Consider the following 19,796-nt stretch of genomic DNA (forward strand, 5'->3'; position numbering starts at 1 on the left):
ATAGAAAACTATGGGGGAATCTTTATCTTGTATAAATACCTGGTAGGAGWGTGTTAAGAATACTAAGCCAAATGTGTCTTAAGTGGTATCCARTGAATAAACAAGAGGCAAAGGGCACAAATCAAAACAAAATAAACCAAAAAGTCTATGTAGACAAAAAAACCACCATTTTTCTTTTTCAAAATTCTGAGGGTAGCCAAGTAATGGCACAAGTTTTTCAGCAAAGTATCTCACTCCTTGGAGTTACCCAGAACTCAGGTGGACCACAGCCTTGACCTGTCTGCTCTGGTTGAGCCTGCTGTGAGCAGGACAGGGGATAACATGATCTCCAGACATCTGTTTCCAGCCTGGCTGTCTTGTGATTCTGTAACCTCTTTCCTGAAATTCTTCTATACTCCACTGATTCTGAAAATAGCTTCTACTGTAGACTAGCAGAGGATACCGTGTCCTCTATACTGCATAGCCTTACTCAGATTTTTTCTTTCTCTGTGCTTTAGCTTACAGTGAGGGTGATGCAGAATGGAGAGCATGTCAGCGTAAGGTTCATTCAGTACCATGTCTCTGGRAGAACAGGAAAACAAAGCACAGCTRCAGAGAACTACCTCAATGTKGACAAAAATCAGCATTCAGGAGGTGATAATACATCTTAAGAAAAGCAATTTCTCCCATGATTCAGTATTCCATCTGCTTACTCTTGCCTAGCATCACCAACTGCAGCACTGATATTACAATWTAATGCTAAGCAAATGACATGACACTGTATGTCACGAAATTTAAATGTAAATGTATATTACTAAGAACAAATTAACAAACAATTAGCATTCTGCTTTAACTGTACTGATAGTACTACTTAAAGAAAGCTGTTATTTCTTCCAACTGCTGAAAGCATAYCCATGTCTCAAGAACAAGGTTCCAAAGTCTCCCAGCTAACCAAAAGCAACAATCTATTGAAACTCAAAATTACCTTTGTTTTCACACTGCAGACCTACTTTTGAATATCCCATGACACGTGTCTATGGCAATACTGAYAGCATTATTTAAACACAATAAAATGACTTTGCTTTACATAACAAAATACTATCTGTGATTATATTACAATAAGGATTCACCATTAGCAGAAGTGGTAACTTCTGAAATTTGTTTAATCAATACTCCTGGAGAAATTAAAACAACTGACACAAATTAAGACAAATTTGATAAAGTTCACTGAATTCAAAACCTGCATATAACGATCAGAAAGAAAACAAAATGCATTAAAATACTGATGAGTAAAAATCTTAATGGTAATATAAAATSTTCACTATTACACCCTTTACCTGAACATACAGCTGGCTTTATTAGATAAACATTTTACAAAAAATATCTACCCACCATACTGTAAACCACTACCAGTTTACAACAGATGATAAATCCCAAAAAAAACAGCTGCACTTTTTTATAAACACCAAAAATCACAACCAGTTCCCTCCAAAAGTGCACCTTCTTAATAAGCTTTAACATTTGTGTCCTCACTGGCAGAATTCTGTTACACACAATAAAGAAGTATGTCACCATTTCATTTTTTAAGGCTGGTTTACCAAAGAGCTCAACTGTATAAAGCCAACACTAAGCTTTCAYACAGCTGATCAGTGCCACTTAACAACACACAGATCTCGCTACATTCAAAAGTCRTTTCAATCAGCATTCATGGCCTAAGGGGCTCCATGCTCCCATGCCTCAAAAACTGCAGAAACAGAACAGATCACTACCATCTCAATATGCCCACAAACACGTGTAAGCAACACTGCACTAACAAGATGCTGAATGGCAGTGCTTTTGTGAAATACCACTGGAGAAATGTGCAATTTAAACAGACTCACAGGGGTATATGGTCTGTGAAAGAACTATCAAGATCACAGCCAAACCATAAACCTACCTGTTTAGACTAAATTCTGTTCCTATTTCACCACACATACCCAAGATTGACCTAACCACATAACTGCATGTTGTGGTTTAACCTGGCAGGCAGCTGAGCACCACATAGCCACTTGCTCACTCCCCAAAGAAGAATGGGGAAGAGAATCAGAAAAAAAAAAAGGGTAAAACTTGAGATAAAGACTGTGGAAGGCTGTTTAAGCTGAGAAGGGTCACGTAGACATTTTACAGCTTGGTGAGATAAAGGAATGCAGGTGTCGCGCTCAGATAGAATAATTGCTGAAATTGTGTGAACCATCCTTCTGAGGCGATGGGAAGGCAATGCAAGGACATCATGATTTTAAGCCACTGGAAACTCCCTACGAGGTATTTGTGTTAGTTAGCCTTGGGAAAAAGTAGAAGTAGATAAGGGAAATTTGGCAAATCATTAAAGGTGGAGTTGACGTGTAAGACGTGGACCTATGAAATACATGTATTACAGAATATGTATGAGCTAATTATGTATGTTATAAAACTTARACATTGTTTACAATAAATCGAAGTTCGCTTATAACTCATATTGAGTGGTCCGAGTCTTCCCTTCGCCAACAAAAGACAGCTTAATGTGACAGAAAAAGAAAGGGAAAATAATACCAATGATAAAAGAATATTCAAAAGAAGTGAAGCACAATGCAATTGCTCACCACCTGCTGACTGATGCCCAGATCAATCCAACCAATGGGCTATCACCCTCCGGCCAATTCCCTCCAGTTTTATTGTAGCACATGATGCCATATGGTAWGGGATATCCCTTCGGTCAGTTGGCCACAGCTCTGCTGGCTGTTTCCCCTCGCAGCTTCTTTCACACCTCCAGTCTCCTCACTGGTGGGGTGCTGTGAGAAGCTGCCAAGTTCTTGACTTGGTGCAAACACTGCTCAGCAACAACAAAAGCATCAGTGTGCTATCAATGTTGTTCTCATCCTAAAACCAAAACACAGCTACTAGAAAGAAAATTAACACCACCCAAGYCAAAACCAGGACAATATTCACCCCTCACTCAATACCAATCTCATCATGCCCAGGTCCCACACTTTCCAAAGCATCCCAAATAATCAAAACTACCTTTCCTGTCCTTTGATATATATGCATACATATAGGGCCTCAGACTATGGGCCCTCCCTCTAAGATGTCAACTGAGTTCATTAAGCCCAGGACTTTGGGCTCCATCTGTCATATCAGTCCTTCAGGTGAAAGAGATAAGTGCTGTTGGGATTATTACACACTGAAGTCTGGTTCCATCACTGCTTGCACTTGTTTGGTTCTATCATCATTGCACTTTGCTCAGGTTCATCAGCACTCATTCTCCATTAACTTGAGCAGTTCTTACTGCAATACAATTGTTTTGGCATAAAGCAACCACAGCAGTGATGACATACAGTATTCTATAGCATTAATGTCATCACTGATTGTTCTCACCCAAAATAAAAATCCCCTTGAGAACATACTGGACTTTCCCACCCTTCTGCATTACCCACTAAGTGTATCCGGGTCCTTGAGCAAATGCAATCTCATGGATGGATTTGCCTTTGCCCAAGTCAGGAACAACTCAGACTGCCTTCCACAACATAATTTTCTATGTGCACTGTAGGAACTTTATCCCCTTCTACAGTATGTKAAAGTTTTGATCAGGTAGGGGCCATTTAGCAGATCCCCTAGAATTAACTAATCACATGGCTTTTGCTAAATGTGTATCCCTATGTTTGAATGTCCCAGTACACCACTGCTCTCACTGTGGCCTTTAACAGTCCACTGTATTGTTTCATTTTCCCGGGGGCTGATGCATGATAGGGAAGATGATATATCCAAATCTTTGCCTAYGTGTCTGTGAGGTTTTTGTGGAAAGGAGTCCTGCATTTCTCTGTGGCTCTGACGTGCCAAATCCACAGTCCAATTTGGTAGTCAAACCTGGTAGTCCCCTTCCTCCACCCAGATGCATGCAGAGCCCCTCCAGTCCTAGTCATGGTATTTGTTACAACTTGAAAATACAAATCAGCCCCCTTACTGGACGGGTRCTGGGAGCAGCTGAAAAGGCCTTGGCTTAGTGCAAGCACTGCTCTCCAGTTATTCTCACCCTAAAGCACTAGCCACTAGGAAGAAAATCAACTCTATCCCAGCTGAAACCAGGACACTGCAGGTTTAAATCTTTTTAACTGATGCCTATTTTCAACAAGGATTACCAAATGATTAGAGCCCCGTTAATTTCAGGAGCAACAGAGGAGTCAGACAATCAGACAGAGTACTTGCTCACTTGCTCACCCAAAAACAAATTCTCCCAAAAGTAGTCATTCAGTCTACTTGGGTAACAGAAATTTGAGCAAYGCATGACCTTGACACAGATGATCATTTTAAAAGTGTGTTAATAAAAGCAAGACTGTTCTGTGGAATTTTCCTAAAGCATTTTCTACAGAACAAATGACAGAAAAGTTTGACACTTTCCTTGCCAGYGATCTTTTCTGGTTTTCTGTCCTCCTCACTGTTTGTTAACATACAGTAGGCCAAAGCAATGGGTGATGCATGAAATGGATATAAGCCCGGAGAGTTTGAAAATAAAACTTGCGACAATCAGCAGATTTATGAATTATGAAGCCTAGACCAGTGGTCTTCGAAGTGCGGTGTGTGCAAGACAATCTAAGGGGGGGCAAGAAGAAAATATTAAAACTTCAATAGTACATGCATGTAYTTGCATATGTAAATAAATATATGTATATTGGGGATGCATGCTCAAAAAACTCACCAATAGGGGTGTGCAATCAAAACCATTTGGAGACCACTGGCTTAGACCCTTAAATTTTGACTCACTTCTGTATTTGGATCAGTCTTTAGAGACTTCAGGCAGTAGGTAAAGGTGTAGGTGGAGGCTCCAAGTGAGGCTTGGCTGGGCCACTGGGATCCATGGATGCATCCAGGGCCCTTCCAAGAGCCTATTCTAGAGACAGCTGGGGAAAATACACCTTGGGAAGATTCAGACAAGCTGCTGGAGCACTGTYACAGTGTAGCCTAGCAAATATCTAATTATCAATACTGATCTACAGTGTCTTAAAAAAATCTGCTTACAAGAAGTAGGCCAAACTCAGCCCTGCTGGTGCATCCAACTAATTTACAGAGGGCAATCCTCACTAATTAGTCACAACCCAGCACAGATATTCCCTGTAGCTTATTAGCAAAGCTCCTACTGTTTTATTTCATATCTCTGCTACYGCACTGATGAATATGGCATATATTTCAACTTGGATCATGTGTACTTGCGCAAGAAGCCCTGCCTGTCCCTTTTGGGAAATAACCAGAGTGCCCTTTATCACATGCTCCCATACAGAACATAAGAAAAGTTGAAAGTAATAAACTGACAAGGAAATCACAGCCATGCAAGCCAATCCTCTGGGAGACTCTTATTACTCAGCCTCAAAGCCTCTGCCTCATTTCAACACTCTGACCTACTACAGAGCAAAGAACAACAAAAGATGAATAGAGCAGTCCTGCACTCCTCTCATCCACTTTCCCCAGGTCAGCTCAAGGCTTCGAACAGTCATGTGGAACAAAAAACTGATCTGACAAAATACATTGATCTGTTTCAACTTAGGATGAGTTTCTTGATTGGTTCTGGCGTGCCACAGGGCTACAGCAGTACTAGTGCCAGCCCAAGAGAGGGAATAAGAAAGAGGCAGATGGTTAGTTAAACACAGGGCAAGGAAGGCAGGAGTGCTTCAGTGAGCTTAAACAGGTGTCAGGCTGTACCACACATGAGAATACAACCACTACCCTCACATTAGCACAGTGCAGGACACGGTCCAATGGAGTGGCTACTCCCTTTCTATCAGCACTTGTGAGCTCCCAGCTGAAATCTGTTTGGTTTCAACACACACATGCAGGTCTTGAAAGAAATACAAAATAAAGTGAAGGAGTGCAAGTAAAGAGTGCAAGTAAAATCCTGTGGTCACATGGAGGAACTSCCTTTACTTAGCCTGCACAACAGAAGGCAAACCCAGGTGCTACCTGCAGCCCRCRAAAAGGGGCACTAAGATGAGCCAAGCAGRTCTTGTTTCATCAACACACAGCAAGACACAAAGCAACAGCCAAAACATGGAACACAGAAGATTCCAACCTGATGCAAGGAAAAATGTTCACAAACAAGAATGTTCAAGCAAGAGGCTGGAATTGCCCTCTCTGGAGATCTTCAAAAGTCAAAAGGCCCTGACCAGCTTGTYCTAACTGTGATGTTTGTTCTGCTTACAACAGGGAGCAGGGCCAAGTAACCTCCAGCGGTCCTYACCAGCCTAAATTTTTAATCAACATGCTACAAATCCACAGTGTCATGTAACACATGCAGCATCTACAACCTGCAGTGTCATTAAAACTAGATTTGCCCGGAAACAGTCCAGCTATTCACACATGCTTCATATACTRTCCGTATTCTAAGAGCTGTAAAAACTGGATTTTAAATTTACTGAAGTTATATTCAAGCTTGCCACAAAATAATTCTTTTCCTTTSTCAAACTCACTCACAATTTCACACAGCATTAATAGATCACTTCAGATACAAAGCAATAAACCACTATTTTCACTTTCTGTAAAAAGCACAAGCTAATAGATAGCTTAGAAGAGCAATATTTACAGCAATAGTTTCCAAAATATGTGACATAATCAACATCAAAACTTCATAGCTCATAAGTAAATAAATTTATCTGCAAAACTCTTGGAAAAATCCCAACTTAAAAGTTTTGTGCAAATATATGAGATCARTCTCTGACTGGCAGCATGACTCCTGAGAGTGAACACTGACCTTTGGAAATTGATGCTTTAGAGCCAGGTAATGACTGCTGTAGATAAACCTTTATAGTGGGAGATAATCAAATTTGCATACAGCAACATATGTAGCACCTGAAGCAAATACTGTTGGAGTTATGACATACACCCACCAATCCTCACAACTTCAGTAGGACTTTGTACACATCCTGTCAGCAGGAATTCTGACAAGATCTCTCTCATGCTTTATAAYGTCCTATCAAACCTGTCCTATCAAACCTTCTAAATTGTTCTGTTGCTCTACCATTCTCCATTCAGAATTTTAATCTACAAACCAAACAGTAATAGCAAATTCACTATGGAATATCTGAAGAAATACTTGCCACTGGAACAACAATCAGCCRAACAACAAAACCAGAATGAATCAGTTACTTTAACAGTCACTGCAGAGAATGATACTGCTGTGAACTGAGTGCACTGCATCAATTGGTGGCATTTTCATCCCTCACAATCTTTCTGAGCACGGATGTATGATAACTCTATTAACCCAATCCATTCCCTTGCTAAATTACATAAAAGGATTGCAGCARCATTAAGTGACTCCACTCTGACTGCAGAGGTCGAACGCCCAGAATTGAAGTCCTTCTCTCACACAAATTTCCACCACAACTCTCATTAATTTTCACAGAGCTAATATTCTGCTTAATGTGCTTCTGAACTAGGGGAACAAAACCCAAACCCACTGGGTAACGTATCCTCGGAGCAGTGTGCATTTCAGGTTGCTAAGGTGCTGTAACCACTGCCTGCCTTACCCTGTCAGTTCTTTCTCACGTTCCTATCCAACAGGGAGCCTCGGATTCATTGAAGGAAACTCCTACACAGGAACAACCAGACCTCATTTGCATTCTCTGCAACACAGAAGTGTAAGAAAGAAGTATAAACTTACTAGATAGTTTATTTCAAGTCAACAATACTTTTGAACAATCTAGTAAAGATTTGCTAACAATCCAGCAAAATGAATTTTAGATTATTGTGTAACCAAGCTTGTGTCTTATAATCAAGAGCTGCTCACTACGCCAAGCCCCCTGTTTTCAAGAAATTGATTTTGACATGGATGGAATACACAAAAAATTAATATTAAGAGGTATTTCCACTTCCCCCTCTCATTACTGTAAAAACAAATTAATGCTGCAGAATAATGACACAATACTCAACAGAAAATAGGTAAATATTGAAAAATTCAATGCAAACTAAAATCTCACTCTCAATTTCAGTCAGGAGAAAAAAAAAGTCATAATTATCCAAAAACTGTCATTTCAGGACAACAGGAGTAAGGAAACAAAATCCATTTTTAAATGAAATTTGTACAGCACAAGGACTTTACTCACTTAYAAACTGCACTGTACTTCTATTCTACAATATGGAACTCCTCCTTATGAATATTTTCTTTTCCAGAGTAATCAAAAAAACCAAATACTACACTGTTGCAAAATATATCAGGAACTGTGTTCTAAAAAGAGCTAACAATGTAAGAAATTTGAGATTCTAATCCAGTAACACAGTACATTAGGCAAGCATRAACTTTCCAAACATACAAAAATATGTTTTCATTCCAAGAATCTAAATCTGAGTAGTATTTTTAAGATGAATTTACTATGCTTGAAATTAGCTGGGGAACTGAATTTAATCATCAATACTTCAAAGACATCTGTATGAGAAGCGTATGAGAAGAATTTGGTAATTTTAAATATTTAAAAGAACGATGAAAAACTTTCTAAGAAAAACTACTCCAAAAAGTAGGAACTCTTCAGGAATMAGAAAAATAGCAACAAGAAAAGGAACACAAAAGTGCTTCCTCTCATGAACTGCAAGGCATAATATTATGCCTCTTTGTGGTTTCTAAGATCTGGCAGATAAACACCTAAGAGAACAGCAGGATCTTTATCCAATTGTGAAATACCAGCTCCACACACAGAAGGGTAAATAAAAACCACACACACTGAAACACAGACAACCTACAATAGGCTCTTTATCCAGCTCTTACATTTTATTTCCCTTTAGCATGCCATTAAAAATATAGATTTGAGTCTGCCAAATGTGGTAACTTACCAAACTTCCAAATTTCCAAAAACTACAGTGATATTTTAGTATGTTAAGAAAAAAAAAAGTAAACATGCAGTTAAAGTAACAGTACTTATGACAGTAAAAACTACTCTAGCTACAGTCAACACACCAAGTACACGTGTGAACTCCCACTGGCTGTCTATGGTTTGGTTTCTCTCAGACACACATATTCAGTTCGGAATTTCTAATTTATTCAACACCACTTCTTTCCTACTGCATCCAGAGCTGCTCTTGGCAACACCAAAATCTTGACAAGACTTTCATCAGGAAACAGATTTTTTAAAACCACACAGAGAAAATCCAGAGTAACCCCATCATGGAGGTCAGGATGCTTCCCTATGCCATGGGAWTCCCCAGGCTAAAGGCTGGGCTCAGAACTTTCCCCCAGCAGTGACCAACCTCATCACTATGCTAAGGCCTGATTTGGGCTCTGTCTTCGAAGCAGCTCCAGCACATACACATTTCTTCAGGAATTTCAATATTCATTAAAAAACTCAGAATTTTGAAAGGTGCTGGTTTCACCCTGAAAGAGGCAAAGGAGGCATGATCTCAACAGTTGCTTAGAAAGGAAACATTCACCTGCCCAAAGRATATTAGCTGCTGTTAAACATTTCTACAAACTACTGTATGCAATACTGCAGACTGTTAACATACACCATTCCAGCAAAACAATACTTCCAGTAATGCTGAGTCAGTCCCTCAGATGTTTCTACCTTGTTTCCACTCAAGAATACTTGAGTATCATGCTTCTCACTCTGTGCATATAGTTTTCAAAGATTCTGCAGTCCCAAAATGTAACTTATTATGATCATTTCTCAGTTATTTATAAACCAATGCCCTATTAATATCTTCTCACTGCCACTCTAGTCTGTCCCAGTTTAAAAACCAAACCTTGCCACAAGCATGGTTCACACAAACTAGTATCTGCTAACAACTGCCAATAGTTAGCYGAACAGCCATTTATACTCCTTTCAGTTACACTGTTTAGTAAATCTACAAATAAAGTGACAGAGGTGTAACTACTTCAGCAGTGTAGTCCATATCAACACCCCCAAATCCAGGCTGAAAGTCCTCCATGCTACTCATCCTGTCCTGCTTGATGAAGGGAATGGAGATTTCACCACCTRTTTCAGCAGAGTCAAGATAATTTCTCTAGTTGACTTATCTCAACATATTCAAGCTTCAATGCCAGATCTTGAARTTCCAAGCCTGGATCAAGTTCACAGTAAAACTACAGCAAGTTCCACAAAAATAATCMGTCTCTAGCAATGAAGTTAAATGTTTCTCCCCAGACCTCCCCTCTCTTCACTTCACCATCCTCTGGTTACCTTCAATGACAGAAAGGTTACTGTGTTGYTTTAACAGTGATTCTGCCTGCTTTYTTTCTATTTCTTTTGGTAAGGATTCCCTAAGCTCTAGAACATTTTAAAACGAGTGCAAGAAAATAAAGGAATAAAAAAAMCTCTTTGTGCTAGTTAAAGTCTCTTTGAGCTAGTTAATGTTGGTACTTTTTTCCTAAAATCTCAACAATTGTCAACRAAAGCAAAAATAACATTGACAGAGTAGTTGGGGTATTTTTCAACAAGGAAAGCAGGAGCAAATGAAMATTTGAAAATAAAGATACACATATTCATTTAACTATGTGATGACCTTGAAAAAAACCTCCATTCAGTTTGGTGCCTATGCATTTAKGTTGGTGTAACAAGGGCCTTCCCAAAACTGCTTACTCTGACTTTCAAACTAACAGCAGTGGGGCAGAATGAATGTTAGAACGGTTTATTATTGCTGCTGCTTTTCCTCTACCATAAGAAAKAAAAACACACTTGTTTTTGTAGACAATCCCCATGTCTATGCTGGGCCAGGTATATGACAATTAAAAACCTTTCAAGCACAGATGCAGCTTATTCCAACACAAGACCTGCAAGAAATTCCCCAACTCTCTGAACAGTGAGTTGTTACCGAAGAGGCTCTTATGCCTGCTCTGTAGCCACTACTTAAGACAGGAATAACACACTTTCACGCTCTCTCTGCTAAATCTACACTAAAAAGCAGCAGCCATTAGATTTACCACAAGTGTAATGCAGCATGAAAAGGCACGATCATTGACCATTTGAACCCCTTCAGGAAACCTAACTGCARTTATGCAGATACAACTTTCCTGGAACCCATGTGGAAGTACAAAACTCTGGAAAAGACACCAAGCATCGTACCCAGGCATTCATGACTGCAAAGCTGCTCAGCTCTTGACTATGGAYTTACCTCTGCTGTAAAACTTCACAAATACAGAAAGGGTCTTCAGAGGAAACCAGAAATGCAGTTCATATTAGCAGAACTTTAGGGTTTTCCTCTCATAGAACTAAATTTACAAACTATACTGGAAAAGGAGCTGGGGCAGGGAAACTGCACATCCATAATGTGATGTAAATACTTAGCTGCAGSAGAGCCATCTCTGTTGCACTGAGTTTAGTGTGCACTACGTCCACACATTTACTGAGAGCATTTTCAACTAGAGAATACAGGTATCATACACAAAACAAGAACTCGAAGTATGCACAAAACAAGAACACACCTAAACACATCAGTAYYRCACCACTGTGTRAGCCAAGGTGTATCAATGGAAGCACAACAGGCTACTCGATCTACAGGGTGAGCTTTGCAGTCCTCCAGCAACCTAAAGAAGCTGTACCCAATGCAAAGCACTTCTTGCAACAACAAATGACAAGAAAAAACTTAAAAGCTCAGATAAAATACATCTTAAAAGAGCAGGTCTGGAATATTTAAGTACTATCCAACAAATACTTCAACTCAGGATAAGAATACTCTCTGCTTTAAKGCAAACAGGCCAGTGCACAGATTATATATAGTCATTTGGCAAGTATTATGTCCTGTGAGAATATAAACCAGTCATTTTTATCCTATTCCTGCCACTTCTTCWCTATTTTCACAAATCAATGAAAAAAGCCACACACAATATACTGGACATTAGGGCATAATACAGGTATTTTATTATACAGAAGTACACTACCATTTTAAAAATAATTTACTGTCTTGATCCYAAGATTCCTATTAACAAAAATGTAAAAATATCACTTCTAGAAGCAGTGACTTTAATGAGGTGAGACTTCAGAAATTTGTTAACAAATACTGTACTCCACACCCAAAATATCTGTAAACCAATTTTTATAACTGATGTGTTTTTTTCAAAGCTAAAATGTTAAGAAATTTTTCCCCATGAAGTCTTTAGAAAAGAGTTTATACCCACACATTTTTATATTCCAAGCAATGAGTSTATTTCACAGAAATGTTGTTTAAAACTCTTCAACAAACTCTTCAACTCTTCAATAAGCCTTAAAATTACTCCCAAATTTTAAAAAATCTACTTCCATCAGGAATGAGCAAGGGGAATGGGGAAGCCCTTCTCGGAYGTGTCAAAAAGCATAAACCCAAGAACTACACAAGCATTCCACAGTCCTTARTGGGAACAGCGTAAGTTGGTCTGGCACTACACTTTGCTCTTTCCAGGAAGAGGTGATGTTGGTATTAAACTCTTGCCTCACGAACTTTAAGCAGATCATACAAAAATGCTAAGACAAACAAAAGGTGTTTGAGGGGGTAGAGGGAAGATATTTTCAGTGCTCTTCTTGAAAACATCACCAAAACATAATTTTAAGGAGATACTAAAGTGGAACTGCCAAATTAAGTAATTTAATTAATGTGGAAAAGACAGCTTCCTGTAAGACATAAAGGAGTGATGAAAACTTGAAAATATGCTAATCCCTCACAAAAAAAAAAAAATTACGGAGAGTAACAGCAACAAAATGAGTAGCCTACCCACCAAAAAGCTATGCTTTTATTTTTGCAAACGCTTTTAAAGGTACTGAAGCTTCTTTAATGAAGAACAYCTTGTCCTATGTACTACACCGGATCATTTTTTAAAGGTGGATTTCTTTTTTAATTTCGTGTTTTATTTTTTGGTCATCGGTCAGAAGATGTTCACGTACACGTATTTTAGAAGTAAGAATACAAGCTTGTAATGCTGGAGGGCTTGAAGCTGCGAGCACGAGCCCCTATGAGCCAAGCCTGTTCAACCTCCCCTCAAGACGGTGACCAGAGACTAGGAAGGGAGTGTGGAGTGCGGGAGGAAAACAAAATGTATTTTTTTTAGGATTTTGAGGAGAGGCTCCCAAAACCCAAGACACGAACGGGTCCCAGAACAGACACAAAAATATGGCCCAAGCTGGGCGCGACGGCTCCGCCCCACACGGCGCGGCGACAGCAGAAAAGACTTAAAATGGCGCCTGTGGGGGAGGAGAGCGGGTGAAACTGCGCAACAAACGCTGGCAGGGAGCCAGGCAGCGCCATCTTCCCGCTCCCCCGCGCAGCCGGCGCTGCCGGCCCGCCGAGCCCGGGCACGGCCGGGGCCGCAGCCGGAGCCGCTCTCCGCTCTCCCTGCAGTCCCTCGGCCACCCCGGGCTGCCGAGCCCCGGGGAAAGAGGAGCGGGGAGCAGACAATGGCGAAAGGCACAGGCCGCCACATCGCCTTCCTCCCCGCAGTGATTAGGAACAGCTCTAAGTAAATATAAACCTGCCCTCTATGCGTTGTTCGATTTTGCTCGGGTTTTAACATCTCTRTACCTGTCTTCTGCCATCATCTGTAACCGAATTTTGCAATTAATACCAAAAAGCATAGTATAATTTACATACTGAATACCGCCCATGATTCAATAAATGTGAACAGTGAGCATTGCAGAAAACGCCACGACCGATTACAGTTTTAAGCYACAAGTAAAAAATTTATTTACAAAACATTATTTCTTTTACGGAAAATAATCCCAGGAGCACAAAGGATCGGATTCACAACCACTCTACAGCGAAGCCAAACGGGTAGCTCCAGAAAGAGACGTTTTATTGTCGTGTTTTAAAGAGGCGTTACAATTAAATATTTTCTCTCTCCAAAAGAAAACGAAAAATTTAAATAAATAAAACAAATGGCACATCGAAAAACTCGGTCCCGAAAAGGCGAAAAAAAGCGCATTAGCCCAAACCTACCGCCCGAGCATTTCGCGCACCCACAAAAAGCGGCACCGTTTCCATTCCTCGGTTAAAAGCAGGAGGCACGCAGAGATTCGGAGGAAATTGAAAATAAAGAACCAAACAAATCAAATCAAATCTAGTGGCGACACCGAAAACGAGAAAACGAGTGAAAAATAAATCCCCAGAAGATACGAATCTGAGACACAAGCTCAAAGAAAAGACAARATTAAGGTGGTGGCGAGTGGACAGGGGAAAGGAAAAAATCGAGCCAGGAGTGAAAAAGGAAAAAAGAAAAGAAAAATCCTTCCCAGCTGCACAGCCAGGAGAGAGACGAAGTGTCTCCATTTTCCCGACGAGGAGGAAGAAAAGAGTGTTTCACAGACCACAGAGCTTTAGAGAAAAGCAAAGAAACGAGGGGGGAAAAAAAAGAGGGAGGAGATTTGAAAAGATTATTTTTCTTTCTCCCTCACACACTCTCTCTATCCCCCTCTCTCCCTCTCACTCTCTCTCTCACACTCACACATACACACACACAACACTCTCTCTCCCTCCTCTCCTCTTTCCATCCCTCTCTTGATGGCCATCAAGGGGGCGGAAAATAAAAAAAAAAAAAAAGACAACAACAACTAATTTTAAACCGGCTCAATCAATGAGTCATTAAAAGAGATTTTTCTTCCCTCCTCTCCTGAATTTGCATGGCATCAGCAAGAAAAAAAAAAACCCACCCCAAACCTCTCCCCTCTCTGCAGCTATCAGCCTGGACCTGAAACCTTATCTCTCCCTTCAACCCCCCCCGCGCCTTTATTTTAAGAAACAACTTTTTTTTTAAGTGCCCTCAGCAGCCACCACCACCAGCCTCGCGGAAAAAAAAAATTAATATATATAGTTCATTTCCATGTGAATCCACATCTGCCCAAACAACAGCCACCCACAAAATATCCCTCTTCTTCCTCCTCGTCTCCCCTCTCGCTCGCTCTCTCTCTAGATATATATTTATATACATAGCCCCAGAGCCAATAGCTCTCTGGGCTGAAACCTAATATCCTGCTTTTGGCAACTCCTGGTTGTTAATTTGCTCCTCTTTCTTTTCTGTCTGTCTGGAGATAGATCTCCCCCCTCTCTTTTCCCTCCCCGAAGGAAGGGAGGAAGGAGGTTGTGTGTTTTTTTTTTCCTTGAAATTTTTATCACAAAATTATAATACACTCAAAGGGAAACTCACCGTCATGAAAAAGCAGTGCCTTGTCAACGGGGTTTCTTCGCCATCACATCAGGGGCTGGCAGTGTAGGAGAGAGAGAGGGAGAGCGAGAGAGCGAGGGAGGGAGGGGGGAGAGCGAGCGGGAGAGGGAGCGAGCGAGAGAGGGGGAAAGAGAAAGCGAGCGGGAGGCGAGCGCGGCTCCGCTCGGCTCCGCTCCGCGCCCGCACCGCCACCGCCACCGGCACCGCACCGCACCGCACCGCCGGGCCCGGCGCGGCCGCGCAGCTCCGCCGGGACACAACGCCGCAGACCGGCGCCCGGGCACACGCACCGCCGCCCTGGCATCATGAGTCCCCAGCTCCAGCGCGAGCCTCGCTCCGCGCTTTTACAGCCAGGCCCTTTAAAAACTTCAGCTCCTTTTTTTTTTTCGTTTTGAGAGGAGGGGGATTGTTTTTGAGAAAGCTGGAGGTCTGGGGATCAAGCCTGAGCTGCTGGCTTTAGGTTAAAAGTTGTGATGTGTTGGCGGTTACAGGGAAGTAAAACAAAGTTTTAATCCTATTAAAATTAACGTTAATTTCAACAATTTGATCCTTCATATGAAAGATGTAAACCACTGTAAGCTTTGTGGTTTGTTAGTGGGAGCGGGTCCCCAGAAAAATAAATGCAAGGGCAGGGGGCTCCCCAGAAAAGTAAATGCAAAGTCACATTGAAAAAGATAAGATTTGATCACCTGACAAGGTACAGTATTTTAAGTATTTTTAGATACATTCTTATCAGTCTTGCTGGAAACAGATTAATTTCAACTATTAAAAAAAAAAGTTTGGGGTAACCTAAAAATACCAATTTCAAGTCAAAGGTTATAGCACTGAGAGTTCATTGATGCTATTCTACAGTTCACTTCAGCTAAAAACATTACTATATTCAAAGCTTTTTTTTTTATAGAAAACTAATCCAACTTACACCATTCATTGAAAACAATTTAAATTATTCTAGAAAATTAATTATTTTTGCAGATAATTCAGAGAAACCCAGTTTATTTTTATAAAACCACATTTCAATTGAAAACAGATTCTTAGCATGCAGAGATATGTATGGTAATGCTTTTTAAACAACCAAAAAAATCTCTTTAAGACCCTTTTTCTGCTAGAAGTGGTAATTCCACTAAGGACTTTTCTATTTTATTCCTAAGTAACTTTTTTAAAACTCCTCGGAGACAAGGATTTGAAGACTTTATTTAGTAGCACATCCTTCTTCATTAGCTTTACACAGCTCAAAAAAAACTCTTAAAAGGTTTTAGTTTTTAAATACAACTATATCAAAATGGTTATGGGCTGGACCTTCTCAAAGAATTAGGCCAGATTTCTAACCTTAAAAGAAAAAAAAAACCAAACCAAAAAACCTCAGCTTTGTTTTTTCAGTTAGAATCTGGTTATATTCTTTAAGTAGTCAACCAATTCTAAACTTTTGAAAAGCCAAGATCACCTACAAATCTTGTTTACCTGCATGCCCTCAGTAGAAAACCAAGGCAAAGTTTCAAATCACTCCCTAAGTGAAAGGGTTGGGCCCAAGCAAACAAGACTTAGCACAAGTCCAGCAGATCCTTTGTGCAGCCCAGACACACTGAACCYGCACATTGCCTCGGCCATCAGCCAGAATATTAACTGCGCTTTCCATGAATACAGAAAGGACCCCCAACAGCCACAGTAGGGACAGAAACACCGCATGCCAAAGAGCTCTGGAAGAGCTGTAAGCCTGTACTCCTGACACCAGCATTAGAAAATCCAAAACGCCAAACTTCAAGATCCCTAACTTCAGCACATTCTTCCAGGCCAAACTCTATCCTGAATTCAAGCCTATTCAGCATCACTGGCTTTAGAGAGTATTGCTCAAGTGAGGACTTGTGTGGAARGACACCACAAGCATTCTTCTGAATTGGTTAACAGGAAGGAACTCTGTTTCAGAGGTTACAAGGCAGAACATCTGATCAGTATGTTGTTATTATTACTCTTCCAGTCCTACAGAAACCACAAACAGGAAGTAGGCAATATGATATAAAGAAGGAACGGGAGAAATGAAGACAAATGATTTTGAATGGATTCTGTTATTGCAAGAAACACAAGGAATCCTACAKAAATTTTCTATGATGGTACCATAACTTACTGTCCCTGAAGGATGTTTCAAAGTAGCATTACTAAGCAGGTACAGTCCAAAAACAAGAGAGCTAACATCATCTATACAATGAAGCATCGTGCAGCAACTAGATTGTTCCATATCTACACACATTTGCTATATTTGTTCACAAACAAAATTGGCTCAGGTAGAAATGGTTGCCAAAAAAAATCAAGGGTCGCATGTAACTTTATAGGTCATATTGAAGTACACCCTTAATGTTACCTTCAATACCAAGAGGTCTGAATGCAGTCATCAACTGTAATGTTAYCACTTTCTACAGAATTTTACAGACCATGTTTGTAAAGAAATACTGTTTTTTCTGGCAGGTACTCATGCTTTTTCAAGAGTATCACATGGTGTTTCAGAACTGGGTATCTGCCCCAAGAGGTTGCCCCTCTTTTCACTGCCTTATTGCATTAATACAAAAGACCCTCACATGTCAAYATTGTTGTACTTCAAGGTCACCTGCTCAGAGCTGTCATCTTCAACCAGAGTCCTATTCTCCAAATGAAAATGCATAATCAGTTGCTGYCTTTCTTTAGTTTTTACAATTACATTAATAGATTTTCCTGTAGCAGCTTCATATGGAGCAAGGGGAAATAGGCACCAGGAGAAAGGCAAGACGGGTGTCAAAAGGAATAAGAGAAATCTTTAGGAGACAGATGTTTGTGTAAAAACAGCTACAGAGAACATCATGTGTACCCATCACACAACAAACCACTTGGCTGTATTTTGACACCAGCTGTCAAACTCCGACCATGCTATTTTACAAATACCATTCTCATAGGTGTGCGAAGACACCAAGTGACATTTGGAGTGATCTGGGATACATCACTCTGCAACGACAGACGGTGAAGGACTGAAAACTATACTTAGATATTGAGAGGGAGAAAATAAGGGGGTACAAAACACCCTCATTCATTCTGTCTCCGGGTTTCTCCTACATCCAGTCACTTTGTTGTTACTCAGCCCATTTTTCCAGGTCTGCATCACATGTGTTCCAATTCCTATGCAATCATAAATTAGTAACCCAAAAGATGATAAAGCAGCAGTAGATTCATAATGAAGAATTAAAGGACAAGTGCATTAGAGGAATTCATTCCATAGCCATCCCAAGATTCTTGCATGAATAGATGGTTTGTAACCTCAACTCACTGTGTCCTTTCAGAAGTGTACTGGATGGAAAAGAATGCTATTTACTGCACTGCAGCCTTGCTTCCTTAGACTGACTGCTTCAGCTCTACTGATTGCATTTCTTCTTCCCTTCTTTAGCTCGCCATCTCTTAACATGTTCCTTATGTCAGCTMATCATCAGTCAACTGTTTATCCATCTACATACTGCTTTATAATTATTTAAACAAGAACAAATAACGTTAAACTTGAAGGCACAGAAAAAAATAGGGTACAAGCAAYAGAGAGGTAGAAGCAATTGAAGGGTACAAGCAATAGAGAGGTAGAGGTCACTTGAAAAGTAGGGCACCTAAATACAGTGGCATGAAGACAGACAAGGACTTTTACTTGGAATAAAAATTTAACATACCACATGAGAAAAATCAATATCCATATTAACCACCAAATTTTAAATAATTGCCACCAATATTTTGATGACTCACCAGTAAAACTTACCTAAACATTACAACGTTCAGCTTGATACTATGCCTTCCTTACACAAAACAGTACTTACAAAACTTGGGTCATAATTGCATGATGGAATTTGTAAAGCTGTATGACTCCAGTATCAATCATCATACCAAAGACAGGACTACCTAACCAAAGGTATATTAAGGGGTGATTGGTAAGAACATATGTAGTAAGAGGAGGTAACGAAGAGTGAACCTCAGAACAAGAGATTGATACCAATACCAGAAGACAGACAGGTTTCTATGACTGGAAATGGTGTGAAGGCCAGCAAGGGCTGGTCTGTGGTGAATCGACAGAGCAGTTTTTGGAGAACTGTGCTTTTTGAGGTGGGGATCTGACATRCAGCAGACAAGTACAACCAAAGAAAACATGGTGACTGGAGCTCCCATTGAAACAAATGGCAATTCAAAATTATTACTGGAACAGATTAACTGTATTCTTCTCTAAGTTATTTAAATATAACCTCATATTTTTCAACTTGGAGTATCTTAAAGAGGAGAATTAAGTTTGAAAGATTAATAGCTCTCACTTCCAAGTTAGAATAATCTTAAGATATTCAGCCACTGAAATGTATCAGAAAAAAAAAGAACCTCACCTCTGGAGACAGAACTTYACTACAGAAATAATGGAGAAGTAATCTTCCACAGCTAACACTGCCAAAATTTATAGAAAAATTGAAACTAAAAATTATGTTAGAAATTGGGACAACCTTCTATCATATACATAGTTAATTTGGCTAGCACAGAGGAATGGGAAGAAAATCAGGTAAGTAAGGATACAGAAATACCGATCAGTATTGATGAATATAGTTATAAAGTTATAGTTATATAGTTATGGTTATAAAGATTTGGGTTTTGGGGTTTTTTTTTTTTAATAGTAGTAATTAAAAACAGCAGCCAAGCAATGAAGCTAACAAAAGACCCATTCCTAATACAA

The 19,796-nt window shown here is 40.0% G+C and overlaps 1 protein-coding gene across 4 annotated transcripts in view; it reads right to left on the reverse strand.

Moving 5' to 3' along the window:
* The window catches only part of BICRAL (BICRA like chromatin remodeling complex associated protein), a 47,131-nt gene that overhangs the window by 22,287 nt on the left and 5,048 nt on the right, over positions 1–19,796 (reverse strand). The window contains exons 1-2 of one of the 4 annotated variants that reach the window (XM_057367673.1): positions 15,071–15,304; positions 7,506–7,601 (exon numbers count right to left, since the gene is read on the reverse strand). The exons of 1 other annotated variant lie outside the window; for it this stretch is intronic. The gene's annotated coding sequence lies outside the window, so the exon portion shown is untranslated. Of the gene's footprint in view, positions 1–7,505; positions 7,602–13,866; positions 14,440–15,070; positions 15,305–19,796 lie in introns of those variants that run through there. 2 more of the 4 variants (XM_057367674.1, XM_057367672.1) reach the window with 2 other exon arrangements.

This window comes from Malurus melanocephalus, unplaced genomic scaffold (genome assembly GCF_030028575.1).
Source record: "Malurus melanocephalus ecotype Western Australia unplaced genomic scaffold, MMel_1.1 scaffold_82, whole genome shotgun sequence".
Lineage (NCBI taxonomy): Eukaryota > Metazoa > Chordata > Aves > Passeriformes > Maluridae > Malurus > Malurus melanocephalus.